This window comes from Hyaena hyaena, unplaced genomic scaffold, assembly GCF_003009895.1.
Source record: "Hyaena hyaena isolate Hyena2069 unplaced genomic scaffold, ASM300989v1 scaffold_352, whole genome shotgun sequence".
Classification (NCBI taxonomy): Eukaryota; Metazoa; Chordata; class Mammalia; order Carnivora; family Hyaenidae; genus Hyaena; species Hyaena hyaena.
The window spans coordinates 667,720-686,731 of record NW_024080984.1 but is presented as its reverse complement, the minus strand read 5'-3'; the positions used below and the strand labels follow the sequence as shown (position 1 = coordinate 686,731).

The 19,012-nt window shown below is 43.5% G+C and overlaps 1 long non-coding RNA gene across 2 annotated transcripts in view; it reads right to left on the bottom strand.

Annotated features, from left to right (window-relative positions):
* LOC120243695 overlaps positions 1 to 18,674 on the bottom strand; it is a 75,200-nt gene extending 56,526 nt beyond the window's left edge. Inside the window, exons 1-3 of one of the 2 annotated variants that reach the window (XR_005531375.1) lie at positions 18,561 to 18,674; positions 12,364 to 12,463; positions 11,220 to 11,524 (exon numbers count right to left, since the gene is read on the bottom strand). This is a non-coding gene — a long non-coding RNA (uncharacterized LOC120243695). Of the gene's footprint in view, positions 1 to 7,393; positions 7,485 to 11,219; positions 11,525 to 12,363; positions 12,464 to 18,560 lie in introns of those variants that run through there. The other variant, XR_005531374.1, reaches the window with a different exon arrangement.
* Between the last annotated feature and the right edge of the window lie 338 nt (positions 18,675 to 19,012).

The following is a 19,012-nucleotide window of genomic DNA, read 5'->3' as shown; positions in this document are numbered from 1 at the left end:
TCTCCACCCACTACTGTGGACACCATCTTATAGGCATTTCTAAGATCTTAAATGACCATTGTTTGTGGAAGGACCTTCCCTGTGTGCTGGGCTGCTAGAGCCATTTTATAATCTGCTTCTCAAACTTTTCAGACTTTTAATTAAGGGCAAATAGGTTAGTTCCCTTTCTCTGTGTGTGTTAATAGCATCTTCCTTTCTCTCCATAGTTTTTTATCCGTGCTGGCAACAGAGTCACTTTGGATCCCCATTTGGAACTCTCTTCTGTTACTGGAATTCCAAGAATTGTTCTGCACAGCCCTCTACCCAAATACCCTGCGTAGTGAACATGCCTGTGCAAGAACTAGGGTTTAGTCCTAATCCAGTGGTCCTCAAGATGACATCCCTGAGCTAGCAGCGTCAGTATCACCTGAACCTATACAATGTAATAGTACTTGGCCTCAAAAAGAAGGATATCTTGCCAGTTGCAACAATGTGGATGGAGCTAGAGTATGTTACGCTAGGCAAAGTAAGTCAGAGAAAGACAAATATCAGATGATTTCACAAATATGTGGAATTGAAGAAACAAAACAGATGAACAATAGGGGAAAGGAAGCAAAAATAAGATAAAAACAGAGAAGGAGACAAACCATAAGAGACTCTTAAATACAGAGAACAAACTGAGGGCTGCTGAGGGGGTGTTGGGTGGGGGGATGGGCTAAATGGGCAAGGGGCATTAAGGAGGGCACCTGGGATGAGCATTGGGTGTTATATGTAAGCAATGAATCACTAAAGTCTACTCCTGAAAAAAAATTTAATTAAAAAAAAAACAAGAAATGCCAATTCTCTGGCCCCATCCCAGAGACATGCCGTAGACAGGTGATTCTGAGGTCCCCTAAAATTTGAGAGCTGCTTCTTTCATCAATGTACCCTCCCACTTTCTGAGTCGATTTCACACTTTTCACTCTCCTCCAACCTCATATAGCTCCTTCCCCAGCACACTCACAACTTCTTAGAGTCTTTTTTTCAGTAAATATTAATAAATTAATTTTTTTCTTAGTTTATTGTCAAGCTGGTTTCCATATAACACCCAGTGCTCATCCCCACAAGTGCCCTCCTCCATGTCCATCTCCCTCCCCTCCCCCGCGCCCCCATCAGCCCTCAGTTTGTTCTCAGCATTCAAGAGTCTCTCAGGGTTTGCCTCCTTCCCTCTCCCCTACTATTTTTCCCCTTCTTCTCTCCCATGGTCCTCCATTAAATTCCTCCTAATCCTCCTATACGTGCAAACACTGGTATCTGTCCTCTGCCTGACTTATTTCACTCAGCATAACACCCTCGAGTTCCATCCATGTTGCTACACATGGCCAGATTTCATTCTTTCTCATTGCCATGTAGTATCCATTGTATAAATAAACCACATCTTCTTGATCCGTTCGTCTGTGGATGGACACTTAGGCTCTTTCCATGTTTTGGCTATTGTTGAGAGTGCTGCTATGAACACTGGGGTCCATGTGCCCCTGTGCATCAGCACTCCTGTATCCCTTGGGAAAGTTCCTAGCAGTGCTATTGCTGGGTCCTAGGGGAGTTCTATTGTTAATTTTTTGAGGAACCTCCACACTATTTTCCAGAGGGGCTGCAACAACTTCTTAGATTTTTAATTCGCTAAGAAAATCCGCAGAGAACTTGTGCGGGTTCTCACATGGGGCTCCCTCCCTGCGGCTGACAGCCCAGCACTCACAGTTCCACCAAGCCGACCCCAGCCCCTCACCTGCTCCGGCTTGTAAGCTCCTGCTGCTTCCTTCTCTCCCTTCCTGCTGAGTTATTCCTGTCAGCACTGTGTATCTCCCAAGCTCTTAAAAAAAAAAAAAAAAAAGGAAAGAAAAAAAAGAACTGTTCCCTTAACTCCACATCTGCCTTCAGCTACTGTTCCTGTCTGTGAGCCCCTTTCAGCAAAACTTCATGGGCTTCTCCTTGACACAGCGGCTTGCACACAGGAACCCAGTGTTAAGTGAATGGCTATGTGAGTGCACGTGAACCGATGGGGAAGGGGGAAACTGCCATTTCAAACAAACAAAAGAAAATCTGGCCTAGATGCTTCCAGCTTCTTAAGAGTGGCGTATTCTTTATTAAGGAAGAATAGACTTTTATCCTGCTTTCTTCCAACTTAAGAAGACTGATGTGCCAAAGAGCTTGATCTTATTCAAGCAAAGACTAATTTCTCAGCCTCTAAGGGTGCTCTGTGCTACTAAAGGGCAAATATCCTAAGAGAACGGACTTTTGTTTCCAAAAGAGGCTTAATGAGGTTAAGGATTTACCAAGGGAGGCTTTCAGGAGTTCAGAGCAGTGAAGTGGAGAATAAAACTGTTCTACATTAAAATGAGCGGTGTGTTACTTTGCTAGGGCTGCTGTAACAAAGTAAGACAGACCGGGTGGATTGAAATAACAGAAATGTCTTTTCTCACAGTTCTGGAGGCGATGTCCAAGATCAGTGTGTCAGCAGGCTTGGCTTCTTCTGCGGCCTCTCATCAGCCCCTACCTGGCCATCTTTTCCCTCTGTTTTCACCCCCTGTTTTCACGTGGTCTTTCCTTTGCGCATGCCTGTGTCCTAATTTCCTCTTCTTACGAGGACGCCAGTCATAATTATTGAATTAGGAGCCACTTTAAATGACCTCATTTTAAGTTAATTGACCCTTTAAAGACCCTTTTGCCTTCTGCAACTGGCTCATTTCACTCAGCATGAAGTCATCCAGGTTCATCCATATGAACCTGGATTTGGTTGTTGCCTATGATAGGGTTTCCTTCTTTTAAAAGGCTGAGTAAGATGCCATTGTATGCATACGTTGGAGGAGGTCGTCAGGAGGATGTGACTGTCAGTTGACCCATGAACTGGCCCTGGGCAACTGGAGGCTTCTTACAGACCTCCCCAGTCCTTAGAATGGGGTTCTGCTTGCCTTGCCCGCTCTCAGAGGCTTCCCCTAGGATATGCCCTTGTGATAATGATGTGTTATTGAGACCATCTGGATAGTGTAGAGGACTGAACCCAGTTAAGCCTTATATTAAGGATTTTGTAGGTGGGTGAGGAAATTTACTTATCTTGCAGCCTCCCAAGACAAGCCTTGTGCATAAGTCCTGTGCCTGTTAAATCTGCCACCTACCATTCTGAAGTGGCCGGCCTCTTTTCCCCTCTCTCCCTGTCCTTCATTATGGGGGCCAGTTTCAGATTACACCTGGGAAGTTCCCAAGGAGCTTGCAAATCAACAATGTAAACTACATTTTCTTATCCATTCATCCATCAGCAGACACTTAGGTTGTTTCTGTATTTTGACTATTGTAAATAATGCTGCAATAAACATGACAATGCAGATATCTCTTTGAGATCCTGATGCCAAATTCTTTTTTTTTTTTTTAATGTTTTATTTACTTCTAGGAGAGAGAGAGACACACAGCGTGAGCAGGGGAGGGTCAGAGAGAGAGGGAGTCACAGACTGAAACAGGCCCCAGGCTCTGAGCTGGCAGTCAGCACAGAGCCCGACGCGGNGGGGAGGGTCAGAGAGAGAGGGAGTCACAGACTGAAACAGGCCCCAGGCTCTGAGCTGGCAGTCAGCACAGAGCCCGACGCGGGGCTCAAACCCACAAACCGCGAGATCATGACATAAGCGAAAGTCGGACGCTTAACCGGCTAAGCCACCCAGGTGCCCCCTTGATGCCAATTCTTTTGGGTATATAGTCTGAGGTAGGATTGCTGAATTATATGGTAGTTCTATTTTTAATTTTGTTGAGGAACTTCCATACTGTTTTCTATAACAGCTGTAACAGTTTTACATTCCCACCAACACCATTCAAGAATTCCAATTTCTCCACATCTTCACCAACACTTGTCTTTGGTATTTTTGTTTGTTTTTTGGTGTTTTTTGTTTTTGTTTTTGTTTTTTATGGTTTTTTTGGTTGTTTTTGTTTTTATTTGGTAATAGCCAACCTAACAGGTGGGAGGTGATATCTTAATATGATCCCATTATAGAAAGTATCTAAAATAGTCAAATTCATAGGAGCAAAGTAGAATGGTGGCTACCAGGGGCAGGAGGGAGGAGGAAATGGGGAGTTGTTGCTCAATGGGTATAAACTTTCAGTTATGCAAAAGATGAATAAATTCTAGAGATCTGCTGTACAACACAGTGTCTGTAGTTAACAATACTGTAACATACACTGGAAAACTTGTTAAGACGATAGACCTCCAGACTGTTATGCAAGAGTGTATTAAACATCTACATCATCAGTCCTGTGCTTTGGAAACTGTCATGACAGTCTTGCTGTTACCTAACTGACAGAGGCAGCACAATATCTTCATGATCTCATGATTAATGTCTTTTGTTAACTCTTATGAAAACTGTATAATAAAAATCACAAAAATGGTACTATTAACCCTATGTAACCATCTAGTTTTAGACTTTATCAACTCTTCGCTACATTTACTGCATCTATTTTTCCCCAAGGTTTTTTAAGAAGAGGCATTTTTTTTTGGAGAGCGAGAGAGAGAGCAGGAGCAGGGGAGAGGCAGAGAGAGAGGAAAGAGAGAAAGAGAGAGAGAGAGGGAGGGAGGGAGGGAGAGAGAGAGAGAATCCCAAGTAGGCTCCATGCCATGGTGGAGCCCGACATGGGACTTGATCTCACAACCCTGTGATCATGACCTGAGCCAAAATCAAGAGTCAGATGCTTAACTAAGCAGCCCATCGCCCCAAGAAGAAGCACGTTTTATCTTAACTCATCTGCTGTGCTGTTTGGCATTGTGCAAGTATTGGTTATCTTAAACTTTGATAAATGTGTGCTACATATGAACTTCTTGCATTGATGAGAATATCAGAAAAACATGTGCTGTTTTCTCCCCTATATGGTGACAAAGGTTGGAGAGAAGAGAAGAACCATAGAAGTGGAATGTAAGGTGAACTGAGAGCTTAGTGGGACCAGGGAGTCTGGGCAAGGAGTGAGCATAGCAATGGCTGCAGCTTGGGGTTTGCACAAATCTTGGGAAAGGCATCGAACTCTCCACAGTTAGGATAGACTCAAAGCCACTTCTGTTTAAACATTAAATATATAAGCAACTACACAGACTAAGGGACTTAGGGGCATCAAGATGACAGTCTGCATGTGGTTAGCATATATACTAATGAAGAAATGGATGACTGAATGGACCTAGTACTGTACTAGTGAGTACCATCCCAACTTCGGTAGTTAGGCCAGAGGGCCATCCCAGAACAAGAGAAAAACATAATAAGTGGCGAGGGCACACCTGTACAGCTCCTCTCAGTCTGCAGACCCATAATCTAGAAGTTTATCTGGTGCTCCTTCATCTGGGTCTGCACTGAAACTTCATCTGGCTTTGGCTTTGCAATCACTGACCCTTAGCTTCTCTCCCCACCTCTGTCACAGCTATGCGGTGGGAAGCTATCCAGGTGGCTGAACTTCCACCTGTTTGTAATGTTCAATTTTCCTTATCTGACCAATTTATGTCCCATTTGCGAGTAAATACATCCACCATAAACTCTCAGGAGCAATCCCATCAGATAATGAATATTTTTATTTCCTTTTAAAAAAATTTTAAATTGAAACAATTTTTTAATGTTTCTTTTTGAGAGAGAGACACACACAGCACAAGTTGGGGAGGGACAGAGAGAGAGAGGGGGACAGAATCTGAATCTGATCTGTCCACACAGAGCCTCACGTGGGGCTTGAACTCACAAACCATGAGATTATGACCTGAGCCGAAGTCGGACACTCAACTGAATAAACCACCCAGGTGCCTCATGAATATTTTTATTTCTGATCTTTACTGAACCAAAAATAATACATCAGGCTTCCTAATGTAAAGGTCAGGATGAAATACCCAGATAGAAGCACAAACTGTCCAAGAGGCAGGTGGGGCCCAGATACCAGGGATGGTGGTTTTTAAGCTGGGTTTTTTTTTTTTTTTCATGATTTTCAGGTTTTCCTACTTGGGGACTATAAGTCCCAGATGTGTGTTTTGTCTGCTTTTGAACCCCAAAACCGAATCCTCCTGCAGGAAACCTTAGTTTCTGAGTAGCCAGCCATTTGCACATGCATCTCAAGTCGAGAAGCCAAAGGCTGTGACAAGGTTTCCCAGCGTGTCTGGCTAAGCTGCCACAATTAAAATCCATGGGGGAAACGAGAAATTCCGGTGCTTATTATGTTGCCACAATGCCCATGAGTTGGGTTGGGGGACTGCATGAAAACAGAATATTTTTAGTTTGGCAGTAGTTTAGAGTGTCGTTTGGCAGGAAGTGTCTGAAATTCAGTTATTCAAATTCACTTCTTTTTAAGCCAGTCAGTAGAGCCCGTGTAGAGGATCAGATTGTACAGATGGAATTCTTGGCAAAATCTCTGGAAACTTCCAGGATTATCTGATTCTACCAAGGTCTGTGTCTTTCGCTGTCCTTGACAATTTTGCCAGTCTGTAGAAACTGAAGTTAACTTGTAAAAGGCTGACAATGATGCAAATAATTCCCATTCTTATAAATGTGGATGAATTTTGTCCAATGCGGATGCATCGGTTTCTACTTAGTGCAAGAGGCCAGTTTTGCCTCCATCAGCAAATTCAATTCAGGATTCCAGATTGCTGTAGATATGTTTTCCTTGGAGTCTCCTTAGCACAAGTTTTTATTTCTTACTAGTTTCCTCATTAAAGAGTGAGTAAAACAAAATCTTTGACATATATTCATTTTATATTTGTATGAATTACATTTTTAAAAATTACCTTTTAGCACCCTGGTTCTCCAGTAACTGAGTTCATCCCCAAAGGTGAGGTCGAAGAGCACGTGGGTGAATCAGTTGGTTAAGCCTCTGACTTCTGCTCAGGTCATGATCTCACAGTTAGTGAGTTTGAGTCCCACATAGGGCTGTCTGCTATCTGTGTGGAGCCTGCTTCGGATCCTCTGCCCCCCCCGTCCCTCCCCCATTTGCTTGCATTCTTTTTCTCTCTCTCAAAAAATAAATAAACTTAAAAAAAAACAAAAGTGGGGTTGACAAGGAGTGAGGGGAAGACCCTCAATTTCTGACTGAGCATTTACCCAGAAGTGACTAGTGGAATGAGCTACTCAGAAAACACAAGATAATGTTTACCCTTATTCCTGGATATAGAGGTTCTAGATTTGGGTTGATTTCAGCATAGAGTTATAAAAGCATTTTATGTTTGCACAGCCAAATTTGAGGACTGCTGTGATTCTCCTTTTTTTTTTTAAAAAAATCCTACCATTTTAACTTGTTCACTTATATAACCAAAAAAAAATGGTAATAACAGATGTGCTAGGCTTAAGAAGCAGGATGGAATCTTGAACACCATTGGATATCAGATGTCTGCTCTACCTCCATCTCTGCCCCCCTGTACCCACCCCCCCTTGCCCAGCACCTGTTCCCGTGTTAATTTCACTCTCCCAGGCTGGCTTCTCCACCAGTGGTGGTCGGGGTGCTAGTGTCTCAGCATCTCTTACTCATATCCTCTGTGGAAAAAAACAAGAGCACCATTAGCATAAGTCTTTTTTCAAAACTGTCGGCATGAGCAGGAGCGTTCTAACTTGAGAAGGAGGTGGAATCTTTTATAGGGCTTCAGCAGGCAGGGTCGGCTGAAGTTCAGCTAGTTTCAAGAATATTTGTTCAAGGGTGGTACTCAGGGGAGGGAGGAATTAGTCTGATTAATTAGCAGCCATGTTTGGATAATTTGAATTTTACTAAGAGAAGTGGAACGGTGAGGGGCTGAGGTCACGTGCAAGAGGGGGTGCAAGCTACAGTGGACAAGGACATGGAGGGCCACAGTGGAAACGTTATAGTTCTTCAGTGTCTCTTATACCTTACAGTCCTCAGACCAAAGAGACCACATGCAGTTGGCTAAATCCTAGGGAAGGATTTTGGTTGATCATGCTTATCTCTGGACCATTCACTGCACTCAGGGAGTCAGAGCCAAGAATGAAGAGGCTGTTCCTAGGCAGATCCAAAGGCTAGAGCAAGGGTGGCACAGCTCTTACAAGGAGGGAGTAGCCCAGACCTGGCCCATGGGGGCATCACAGTGAGTGGGACACACCTACCCTCATCCTCATTTGTGTTCACAAAACCCTCCTTTTCCTCCTTTCAGGTGAACAGCTCAATTTTGCCTTTAGGGAACACTGCTTTGGGGAGGACCACTCAGAAAACTTTTTGCCTAATGAGTGTGGAGAGCAAACCCAGCAGAGATGATAGCCTCTTCTGAGAGTAGCCCCAAGTGCAAAAGTCTGGACATGGCCCTCATGCCCAGAATTCTTCCACAATCCTTAGAACGGTCAAAATGATCACCATCATCGCTTAGGGAAGATAAACAAGTTTGGCTTGAATAAACATCCCAACACTGGCAGTGTTCCCTGACTATTCATTTTTTTCTCTCTCCCCTTTCAGGTATACTGTGTCCATAACCCCTTCTTTCCTATTATAGGGGCCAAGGGCAGACTGCCCCAAGATGGGCCACTTTGGCATAAAGATCATTTTGAGTTAAAAGTAATGAAAACCCAACAGATGCAGGGAAAGCTCTCTGCCTCCCCCGCAGCGGCCTAAATTTATATTGAAAAGGAGAGCCTGTACCAGGAAGAGAGCTATTAACAGAGACTCTCCTTTACCTAAGAAACTTATCTGCATAATGGAGCAAACTTGCTTTTCCAAACATCTTCCACCTTCCTGCTAATGGCTTTTCTCCCTTTTATATCCTCAGACCCTACCCCACATCTTTAGCTCATATAAGCTTCACGTTGCCTCATCGTCTTTGCAATTTCATGTTTGGGTGGTTTGCTTATACGTACTCCTATTAAATTTGCTTTTCTCCTGTTAATCTGTCTCATGTCAGTTTGATTCTAAGTCCGGCTGGGGCAGAGGAAGGCCTTCCCAACACTGTAAAAATAAGATAGATCTGCCCTATGAACATATTAAAACAATTAAGATTCAGGGGAAGGAAATATCTGTCCTTATCATTTATATTTTTCTGGAAGGACAAGTTGGTGACATATCATGGACTTCAAAGTCCAAATCCCCAGAATTTGAATCTTGACTTCCCACTTACTTGCTCCATGACTGTGGCAAATATTTAACCTCAATAAGTTCCAGTATTCTCATTTGGGAAATCGATAATAATGCCTACCTCAAAATTTAAAGGGATTGTGAATGTAAAGAATATATGCAGTATATTAAAATCTAATCACTATCATTTTTTTTTCTGGTGATGATGATGATTATAATTACAAAGGCTCTAAAACCTACTCATCTGTATGTTTTCATCTCCATTTACTATTTTTAAAATAGAATTTCAGGAATAGAAGGGAACTTGCAGATAACCTCAGCCAGTGGCCAAGCCTCTCTCAAGAGATCTCAGTTGCTCCAGGGCCAGGAAGGAGGGGAATAGGGTAAGGACTCATGGGTGGAGAAGAGTAAACCTCTGTCCTGCAGAGCGGGGGACAGGGACAGGACTCATGAGCCAGGGATAAAGGAATGCTCATTTTAGAGAGTTGGGTCCACGCTTGCTCTTGGTGTGTGTGTGTGTGTGTGTGTGTGTGTGTGTGTGTGTGTGTGTATGTGTGCGCCCACATGGCATATGTATCCATGTATGCCTGTGTGTCTGGATCTATATGTGTTTATAAGATGTGACAATTACATGGAATAGGATATCAAGAGATTGAGATTATCAACATTGACGCTGATTACAGATAATGGCAAATTAGCAGTATACAAAGGGGAAATGAAATTTGGCTTAGCGGTGTAAAAGTAATACTAATTACATTTACTTACATTAGCCCCTTACCATCTATGCCTAATTACCATGCAGCACAATCATAATCATGTGTGTCATTAAGTATATGCCCAGTTAACTTCCACGTAAGTTGTCTTGATTAGGATCAACATCTCTGTTCAACTTAGACACCTGTTCAGAGATATACTACCTAAGGTCTTTGCTACTTCTGGGGCTACCAAGAGGGACTTGACTCTAGAGTTCTAGAACTGCCTGCCAGGTTGTACTGACAGTTACTGTAGTTTGGGAAAGCAGTAGTCTCAATCATATCTGAATGCAGGAGGATGCACAAAGGATCTGAGGCTTTTTCCCTCTCCTTCTGCACCAGAAGGTCTCCAGAGGGCCCAAGGAGTTCATCTCCCACAGCTGAGAAACAGAGAGAGAAAGAGAGTACACACAGGAGATAGCAACAGAGAGATACAGAGATAAAGACATGCAGAGCAAGATACAAGGAGACAGTTGGAAAGAGGTGCAAGAGATTCAGAGATGCAGACAGAGAAGAAAGTAGATGGAAGTAGATATAAAAAGTGGGGGTAGAGGCACAGAGTCAGTTCAGTGAGGAGAGGGAATCCAGATGCAGGGCTGGTTGATTTTCTCTGATTATTTATGAGACAAAATAGCTCCCAGAAGCAGACCTAGACCATTAATTGGAGGAACCCTCATTGTCCTGGATGGTGAGGAGGCAGGAAGAAATGGGAGGTAGAGAGAAGAAAGATAGACAAAGCAACAGAAAAACAGAGAGATGGGGAAAGACAGACAGACATGGAGGGGTCAGGATAGGGGAAGAAGGGAGTGAGGGGGTTAGTGAGTCTTCTGGATGCTCTATCAGTACGAGGCTGTGGAAAGAGAGAAACAGGGGCATATATTCATGACCTCCTTGCAGTGATAAAATGTCCATGTCCTTAATGCACAGTGGCGATATGGTTCATTTTGGGGGTATCAACTATGCACCTGGAACCAGGCTAAATGCTTTTACCTTTATTGACTCATTGAATCCTCAAAATGACACTAGCTGGCAGGTACTATCATGATGCCCATATTATGGAAAAGGAAACTGAGGCATGTAACTTGCCCAAAGTCACCCAGGTAGTAAACAAGATTCAAATCCTGCCATCTGGCTGTAGATCCTGTGTTCTCAGCTGTGACATGTCACCAGCAAAGCCAGCAATAAATAGTAGGGGACCCATGATTTTAAAACATTTTTGCTTAATTATAATTAATTTTATGTTTTTTGAGGGGCGGAAGGGAGTAGAGGGAGAGAAAAATCTTAAGCAGGCTTCATACTCCATGCAGAGCCCAGTGTGGGGCTTGAACCCACAACCCTGGGATCATGACCTGAGCCAAAATTAAGAGTCAGGTGCTCAACTGACTGACTCACCCAGGTGTCCCAATTTTATTAAGTTAATATGCAAGTCAATCAACATTTCTAGAATATAACATTTCATTCGCACGAAGACTTCAATATCTTGTTAGCTCAGCAAGAGAAGCAGGGCCCGAACCCTAGTGTTGGGGCTGACAAAGAAATAGAAGCCTGTAGGGGTCTCATTACTTCATGACTTTCACACGGTGAGATAGACAGGCTGCAGCATCTCAGCTCCGTGGGTCGTACTTGCGCAGTGAGTGTGGCTTTTGCTGCTTTTCCACTGGGTGACCTTGAAGGGACTGGAATTCAGTTTCTCAGCGACTCCAGTTTTCCCTGTGGAAACTCATGCAAAATCTCTTCATCAGCTTTCTGATCTGGTAATAAATAATGATAATTTGTACAAGAACTCATTTGGTTATCATCCTTGGAGATTAATTGGGTAATTAATTTTAACCAAGTGCTTATGAAATCTAAAGTGCTTCATAAGTCTTAAGGATTTATGCTCCAGTGTTCTTATTAGGCCTGCAGGGCAGATCCTCTGCTTCGGAATGAGGAGCTGATTACGAATGTCCCTGAGTAGGACTGTTTCTTACTAGATTGCACCAACCCCCACTCAACAACTCCTCGGGAAGGCAGCTGATTGCCATTTCTCTACTTGCCAGACTGGAACTCTGAGCACTGAACTGCAAATTGGAAGGAATCGGAAAGAAAGAATTTGGCTTCCTGGTGACTCGGTGGCAGGTCACCTGTGCACCATATTGATTTTTCAGCAGCGGGGGAATCTTTTCCGGGAGAGGTGTGGTGCTTGTGTGAATGGCTTCCTATGTCCACGGAGCCCTTGCCACACCAAGCACCAGGAGATCCCGGCATAGGTGTAGCCTGTGCTTCCTTTCCATAGCTGCTGGCTTGTGAACATACTGACAACTAACGCCCACAAAAGACAAGAAGGTGATGGTATCAGTTAGTGACTGAACCATGAACTTGGGAGCCACACAGGCTGGGTTTGAATTTGGCGTAATTGTTCCCCATCTCCCACCATTACTTCCGTGCAGTTAACTCCTCAATTCAACTTATAGTGTTGTAAATGTGACTATGCTAGAACCTTTAGAGAACTTGGTGACTGTGGTAGACTGAGCCGAAAAGATCTGTCCACATTCGAATCCCCAGAACCTGTGACTATTATCTTAGATGGCAAAAAATATATGTGTGTTACCTGATAATGGCAAACGATGCGATTACGTTAAGGATTTTTCGAGAAGTTGTTAATCCAGGATTATCCACATGGGCTCTAAATAATCCAGTGACAAGTGTCCCTAGAAGAGTGAGGTAGAGGGAGATTTGACAGAAGAGGAGGAAGCGGCAATGTGACTGTGGAGTGACTGATGGGAGTAGTGTGGTCACAAACCAAGGAAGGTCTGGGGCTGCTAGAAGCCTGAAGGGGTAAAGGACAGATTCTTCTCCGGAGTCTCCAGAGGGAGCACAGGCCTGTTGCCACCTTGATTTCAGACTTCTGACCTCCACAGCTGTGAGACAATGCATTTCTGTTGTCTTAAGCCATTCAGTTTGTGGTAGTTTGTTAGGGCAGCCACAGGAAACTCACACGGTGACTAATGGGATGAAGGAAGTAGTAACCGGGAAACTCGTTTTGCTTCATACCTGCTAATGGTTTTGCAACAAAATAATGGTCTCTTAAATTCCATTGCCAAGTATTCTTGTTGATCTTAGAACTGCATTCACACAGCAACAACGTCTTTTCAGAATAAAAATAGAGCCACCAAAAAGTCAGCATTTACACTAAAGCGACTTGATTTATTTCCTCTGAAATTTTCCCTCCCTTCATGCTTTACATCATTGCGAGGACATGTTCCTCATAATGCCAAAAACCATACTACACGTAGTTGACTTTGATATGTGTTGATTTCCCTCCCCCCCGCCCCAGAATACACACACTCACATAGAGCTCACTCCCAACGACTACATGCAGGGTTTAGCTACAACACCCCTAGATAGGTCACCCTTCCTCAGAACACTCTTCTGTTGATATTGCAGGCCTTAAACCTGTTTGGAAGCAATCCAAACCCATGATGTAGAAAAATTCAATGTTATGGTACCCCTCCATTAAAGTGCCTGCATAAAAGCATATATTTTTTTAAATTCAGGTTTATAGAGGTATAATTTACATAGAGCAAAACTCACCCTCTTTAGTTTACAGTTCTGTGAGTTCGAACAAATGCACAGTCTTATAACCACCACAGCGATCAAGATACAGAACAGTCCATCATCCCAAAAAGTTCTTTCACACCCCTTTGCAGTCAACTCTGCTCCCTGGCAACCAGGGTCTCATGACAGACACAGATTAGCAGGTAAATTACCTCCTCCGCCTTCACACACAGTGCTTCCTCGGCCATGGTCACACCAGCCTTAATGGGTCCCTCGTCCTCTCCACACTCCCACCCTCACGTTTTGCCCCGATTGCCTCTTTCAGCTAGAATACTCTTCTCTTTCTTTTGCACCTGGGCAGCCCCTACTCATCCCTGAGATCTCAGCTTTAACATCTTTTCCTCAGAGCAGCCTTTCCTGAGTAGTTCCAATCTCTCTCTGTTGCATTAAGCACATGTCAAAGGGCGATTACATTGTTTGTGTGTTCTTTGGTCTTCCCTTTAAACTGTAAGCTTCCTGAGGGCAGGGACTGGATTCTGCTCATGATCTTATGCTGAGCATATAGTAGACTATTAGGTACTCAATAAATACTAAGTAAGTGAATCCATACTTTGAAACCAGCGATGTTCTAGATGTTTGCTTTTGATTCTTTAAGAGTGCAGTAAGATCAATATTATCATTGCTGTTTCACTGATGTGATTATTTTTTCTGATGTGATCATCTTAAACCATGAATCCTTAGACATTCCTCCCTTCACAAGGTGGACTAATCCTCCTCCCACCGAATGTAAGCTGACTTGGCGACTCACTTCTAATAAACAGAATACAGCAGAAGCCACAGTATCATATAAGGCATAGCACTTTCTCCTTGCTTCCTCAGAGGACACTCAGCTTGGGGTAAGCTGGCTGCCATGTCATGCAGACAATTCGGCAGCCTCATGAAGAAGCCCACACAGTGAGTGACTGAGGCCGTCTGCCAACAGCCATGTCAGTGAGGGAACTGGATCCTTTGGGCCTTGTCAAGCCTTCAGACGGCAGCCCTGGCTGGTGACGTGACGACGTCCTCACTGTAACCTCCTGAAAGACCCTGAGCCAAAACAATCCAGTAAGGCCCCTCCCAGATTCCTAACCCAGGGAAACTGTGTGAGAGGATTAATGTTTGTGTTTCACGCTACTAAGTTTGAGGATAATTTGTTACACAATAGATGCTGAAAGAATTGATGAGGGAAGTAAAGAACAGCAAGCAAAAGTAACTTGTTTTAAGGTCACACAACCAACCAGTAAAAGGCAGGTGCAAGATCCAAACACAGGTCGCATGGCTCCAAAGCGGTTCTCTGAGCCACCCCGTGCTGCCTCCTACAGGTGCTTAGTACGGACAAATGCAGAATCATTTGGCTGCTTTCTAAAATCTTTGCAGATTTGTTCATGTTACACTTTTAGGAAGTTGCTTTCTGGATTTCCAAAGAAACTGCTGACTGAAAGAGTTTCTCAGAGAATAGTAAGTCAAAAGGCAATTCTAAGGAGAAGCTTAAGTGTGCTTAACTATTTAAAGAATTTCTGTGAAGACGTTTTGTTGGATGAGTATATTGAAGCAAATTTGTTATAAATTTAAAAAGAGATAACCAGAGGGGCACCTGGGTGGCTCAGTCAGTTAAGTGTCCAATGTCAGCTCAGGTCATGATTTCACAGTTTGTGAGTTCGAGCCCCGCATTGGGCTCTGTGCTGACAGCTCAGAGCCTGGAGCCGGTTTTGAATACTGTGTCTTCTTCTCTCTTTGCCCTTCTCCCACTTGTAATCTCTCTTTCTGTGTCTCTCAAAAATAAATAAATGTAAAAAAAAATTTTTTTTTAAAAAGAGATAACCTGAAAGTAACTTTTTTTTCTTTAGTTCACTAACATGGTACAGTAAAATAGTTTTCACACTGTGAATGCATTACACTAGACTGCTCAATTTTTTATATATTCTCTGTATTTTTGTGCTTAATATTTTATATATTATACATATTTAATAGTGTAAATATTTAAATTTGGTATATATGAGGGAATTACTGAAATTCAGTATTTCACTCAGATTTCCTAGTTACCATTTCAAAGGTCCATATCTTGCAGCAGGCAAAGATTTCTTCAACAGGACATGAAAGCACAGATCTCAACATACAACCTAAAGTAGCCATTGCAAGCTATTTTGCAGTCTATGCTGATTAGACCTAATATCTTCATTCCATCTCCCTGGAACAACTCATTTCCCTTTTTCCTTCTATTCCTTCCTCTTCCCAAATTAATAAAGCATTCCCTTTATCTAACCACTCCACTCATCTTTACTGTCTTTCTTTATTCAAGCATTGTCACTAGTTCCCTCCTCACGAGCATTGGACTCTTTAAGCTAATTTATGTCGAGGTCCCCTGGCACCTGGAAGTAAGAGTGTTGCTGCGCCATGGAAAGTTCCGCAACTGTGAACTGGAGAGAGGTCTCTCCGTCCTTTGACTGTGATACCATCTTCATGTCTGTGGAGCAGATTTAATTTAAGAATTCCTACTCGGTGGCAAAGAACACGGAACACTTTGCTTCTCCCAATAACTTTGTTTTTTAAGAATCTCAAATCACCCTGGAGCTGGAAAAAATTGAATAATGCCAAGTAACAGCACCTGAGTCTGCTTAGCTAACTTCAGCCCATTCCAATGGTTGCTTTTAGAGCCGATAACTGAAATCTCAGCGTCCTGTCCACTTCACAGCCCATCCCCCAATGGGGGCTCAGCTGTCTGTTAGTGGAGCTCGGCCTCTCTTCTCCTGTCCTGGGGCCTGCTTCCCAGTTGGTGGGATGAGTGGAGGCTGGGGAGACAGTTCAGGTATGTGTGTCAGTGAGTGCTGGCACACTGGAGGTGACGGTGGGGACGTGAGTAGTTCCAATTGGTCCTTGCTGCTACTTTACCGACCACTGGCAATAAAGAGCAGGTGGTGTCTGTGGCAGGATGGGACTTCTGGGGACTCCATAAATAACTAGGCTCTCACTGGGAGGCAGGCTGAGGGAGATAGGAACACCACAGTAATGCCTGAAATGCTTATGCTGGCCTGCAGGGCTTAAGGAGGTAAATGGAGCAGGCAGGTCAATGCTCCATCTCTGCCTCAGACACGTGGACCCGGTCATGGCTCCCAGCCTCGCTGACTCCTGCTACGGGCCGGCAGGGGGTGAGGCTGACCATGTTTCCTTTCTCATAAGCAAGAGAAAGAAAGGGGGTTGTGAGCAAAACGCAGACAGTTCATCTGCCCACACTCACCAGTCGGGTAAGTCCCCCTGCCTCCTGGGATGGGCAATGAGTGAGACAAGAGCTGAAAGAAGTCTCAACCAAGCAGGTCAAAACCAATCTGAATGCACAAGTCTGAATATGTATGCACATTTTTATCTGATTTAGTAAGCAGCATAGTGAGAGATATGGAAGGATACCTGGGAGCTGTTCACAGGATTGCCCAGTTTGGGAGGTGGCGGCTGGGATACAATGTGAAAGGAGGAGGGGAACAGAGTTTAGAGAGATAAGCAAAACAGGGCAAAAATCACCAAAACCCAGTATTATGGTGTGATCACAGTATCTATAGTATAGTAGTAAGAAGTGGTATTCAGGGTGTCCGGCTGGCTCAGTCAGAAGAGCATGTGATTCTTTAAAACAAATTTTTTAAAAAAGTTTATTTATTTTTGAGACAGAGACAGAATATGAGTGGGGGAGGGGCAGGGAGAGAGGGAGACACAGAATCTGAAACAGGCTCTAGGCCCTGAGCTAGCTGTCAGCACAGAGCCCATCGCGGGGCTCAAACCCACAAACCACGAGATCATGACGTGAGCTGAAGTCGGACGCTTAACTGACTGGGCCACACAGGTTCCCCTTTTCTTTTAATTAAAAAAAAATTTTTTTATAGTTTATTTATTTTTGGGACAGAACATGAGTGGGGGATGGTCAGAGAGAGAGGGAGACACAGAATCTGAAACATAAGAGCATATGATTCTTAATCTCAAGGTCATGAGTTCAAGCCCCATGTTGGGTGTAGAGCTTAAATTAAAAAAAAAAAAAAACTTAAAAAAAGAAGTAATATTCACAACACTTCAACCTGTATGGCACGGTTAGTACTCGTCCAATTAAAGTAGATAGATACCAGGGGCACCTGGATGGCTCAGTCAGTTAAGCATCCAACTTTGGCTCAGTTCATGATCTCATGGTATGTGAGTTTGGGCCCCCACCTTGGGCTCTCTGCTGTCAGCACAGAGCCCACTTTGGATCCTCTGTCTCCCTCTCTCTCTGCCCCTCCCTCACTCATGCACATGGTGCTTTCTCTCTCTCTTTTTCTCTCTCAAAAAATAAGTAAACATTAAAAGAAATAAATAAAATGATGTTAAAAAAATAAAGTAGATACCAAAAAACTAGGGCAGGATTCCTGAAAATTCCCTCACTGGACCAGGCATTAATCTGAATTGCAGGGTGGTCCAAGGGGTCCTGGGAGAAGACTGGGAGAGCAGGGTAGTAGGATGTGATTTTGGGGATGGGGGAGAGTGGCAGTACTTGAGAGGCTCAAGACAGTAGCTATTTACTAAACCAATTCAGAAGCACGTCAGTGTTTTAACAGCATGTTAAAATCAGGGCATTCCATTTGAATAACATACTTGTTGACTTACTCATAAATTAACAGCAAATCCTTAAAATATAACAGGATAGCTTTCTTCCTACTCTATGTTATCTGATTTAACTGGGAATGGGCACAGTTCATCTGAAGAAAACCTGTGAATTCTGGGTCCTGGAGGATCCACTTCAAAGCCTCACTCAGATGATTGAAAAGTTGATGGTTGGCTATTGGCTGGAAACTTCATTAGGACTATAGATTAGGATCTTGGTTCGTTTCCCTCTGGGCCTCTCCTCAAGCTGCTTGAGCTTCCTTACAGCATAGTGGTTGGGTTCCATGAGAACCAGGAGGTGGCGTTTTACAATATAAGAAGTCACACAGTGTCACTTCATTATAGTCTCTTGGGCAGGGCAGTCACAAGGGCTCACCAAATTTTTAGGGGAGGGGACTTCCATTCCACAGCTCCATGGGAAGAGTGTCAAGATCTTACCATAAGAAGAGCATATGGCTTCAGATTCTGTGTCTCCCTCTCTCTCCACTCCCTGCCCCCCACCCCGCCATCATGCTCTATCTCTCAAAAATAAATAAATATTTTTTAAAAAGAAGGGCATATGGCAAGGAAAATATGGGAGGAAATACGACTCACCACAACAAATTTCTGCTATGTCTGTGATATCCATAGTCCATGCTGGCATGGATCCCAAAAGTCTCTGCTTTTTTCCAGGCTGCCACACTCAGGGCACAGATTAGCTAGTATAATTGAAAGTCTGGAGGAAGAAGGGAAAAGTTAAAAAAATTATAGTCAACCAAAGAAAGAAATAAAGCGAACATTTTTAAGTTCCTACTTAACAGCGTGGCAGGCTTTGTGCTGGGCACTTCTCATGGATCTTTATTAATTTCAAGATTTCAAGATCCTTATTAATCTTCACCACAGCTGTGTGAGGTATGTACTATTATTAACACTTCAAAGATGAGGAAATTAAGACAGAAGAGGTATTTAGCAACTTGTCCAGCTATCCACCCAGTAACTGAGATAGAGCCAGCATGGCGATACTGGTCTGCTTGACTTCAAAGACTATGTTCTTTCCGCTGTAATGT